Below are 2,466 nucleotides of genomic sequence, written 5' to 3'. Positions count from 1 at the left end.
AGGAAAAGCAAAGCTGAATCTTGAGTGTGTCAGGGAATACAGTACTGGACTTAGAATAATAACAGGTGATACTGACAGTATAGGAAACATACACCCATGGATTTTGCATCCTTTTTCAACATTTTTCTTTATTGAGAAAAAAAAAAGAGACTTGAATTAGCATAATTTTATGAGTTAAGTTAATACATATAATTCTATAATGAAGCTTAAGTTTCTGAATGCAATATGTAAATATCATAAGAAATGCCATTCTACTATATTAAGTGATGAGATGTCAAAATGTGGTAAACAGTGTTGATATTCATAAACTTTAAGAAAAAGTTTTAGCTGTTCTTTACCCTTTGTCAATTATATTATTATAAGGATAGTAATTATAGGGTACAATTTTCATATATCAAATACCAACATACCAATGTATCAATACCATAGATAGTATGGTTTATTAATATTTTCATATATCAAATACCAATATATCTATACCAGGTATAGTATGTTTTATTAATATCATATTAATTAACCTCTAAATACATATTTAATACATGTTTAAAATACTATAAAATTTAGTGAAATTAATTTGCAACTTAAAATAATTCAATAAATCTTCATGATTTTACAGTAGCTTAAGGTAATATTTATCAAACAAATACACTTCACTAAATAATATTTCAAAATTAAGTGGTCTCTCAGTGAAAAATCATTTAGGGTAAAAAGTTTATCTGTGGGCACTTGCATGCATATCTTTATCAAACACATTTGCATTGTCTTTCAATATAAACTCATGAAAAAGAATATTTGAAAAATATATACATAAACAGATATTTCTCATATGAAATTTCTTATATGAAATATCTTATATATTTCTTATATGAAATTTCTTATATATTTCTTATATGAAATATCTGTTTATGTATATATTTCTCATATGAAATTTCTTATATGAAATATCTTATATATTTCTTATATGAAATTTCTTATATATTTCTTATATGAAATATCTGTTTATGTATATATTTTTCAAATATATCAATATTATATTGTGTGTATATATACGTATATACAGTATATCAGAAATCATTAATATGTTTAGTACTTTCATTAGTAAAATCAATAGGTTTTTAAAACTGATTAAGTGAAGTTTCATTCAGTTTTATTCTTTGAAAACTAGTCTCTAATGATCTTGAATTGTCTAAATAGCTTTTAAATATGCACATTTATTTACATATGCATGTGCATATTTAACATATGTGATAGGGACATACAAATCACAGAAATAAGCTTATTGAAAATTTATATATAGCATAAAAATGATTTATTGCGTTCCTTTTAAAAGTTAAAAGTTCCCTTTGATTTTTCTCTTTTTTTATAATTTCTATAGTATTTTATACATACAAAAATGTCTGAAATGTAAATTATTGGCATAACTATACAATAAACTCTAGTTAACCCGTTATCCAACTCGAGAGCTAGAAAACCAAGAATAATTTTCATCTACCCACATGCTCCTGCTTTATCTTATTCCTTTGCCTCCCCTATGCCATCGAGAATATGCAGCAAGCATTATTCTAAATTGTATTGCATTAATCTGCTTTCCTTGAAAAGAAATCATCATAACATTTGAGTGGCAAACAATAGGCAATGATTTCTTACTTGTAATTCTGTAGGGAGGATGGGATGGCTCTCATTTAAGCTGTAAGTGTAGATCAGGTCTCTTCCATACTTACTATTTCTAGCGCTCCTGGAAAAGCAAAAACCCAAAATGGCAGACTGGCACGTCCACCACAATCTCATTTTCCAAACAAGTTTCTCAATATTATAAAGCATTTTGCTTTGTTGTCTGTTAAGACTGTGATCATTTATGAATAGTTCTGTGTAAGAAAATGATATCATTAATAAATGATTGAATTAATTTGTGAGTAGAAATTTTGTTTCTTTAAGAGACCTTTCAAACATATCAGCAGTTTAATTTTTTTAACAATTTATTTTGTAAGATGAAATTCAAAGACTATAGTGTTTCTGTCTCACTTTATTTTCTATTTCAGATAGAAGTTTTGTTTTATTTTGAGGAAAGCATAAGAGTAAGGAGACTTTGCTTTTACATTTTGGGTTTTTTGTACAAAACTTTTAAGTTTTTATAAAACATATACATAGGTAGATTACTATTGGTATTATTACATATCTTAACAATAAGTATTCAAATTGTCATTAATACTAATTATATGATAAGATCTAAGGAGCCTAATTTTAACTGCTTATTGTCTTTGGCTAATAAAGAACACTCAGTGAGAGTTTCAAGAAACTACCCATCTGTCCTTGTATATCCATTAGTTTTATAGCTAATACTATAGGTTTCTTAAACTCTACATTGAAATGCTGCCAAAGTTTAAGCAGGTTGCCTTTATTAGCCTGGACTTCACAAAAACCTATGCAGTTCATATGAAAAACATATACTAATTAGTCTCTTTAGAC

This window comes from Nycticebus coucang, chromosome 15 (assembly GCF_027406575.1).
Source record: "Nycticebus coucang isolate mNycCou1 chromosome 15, mNycCou1.pri, whole genome shotgun sequence".
NCBI lineage: Eukaryota > Metazoa > Chordata > Mammalia > Primates > Lorisidae > Nycticebus > Nycticebus coucang.
This window is presented reverse-complemented; position numbering follows the sequence as displayed.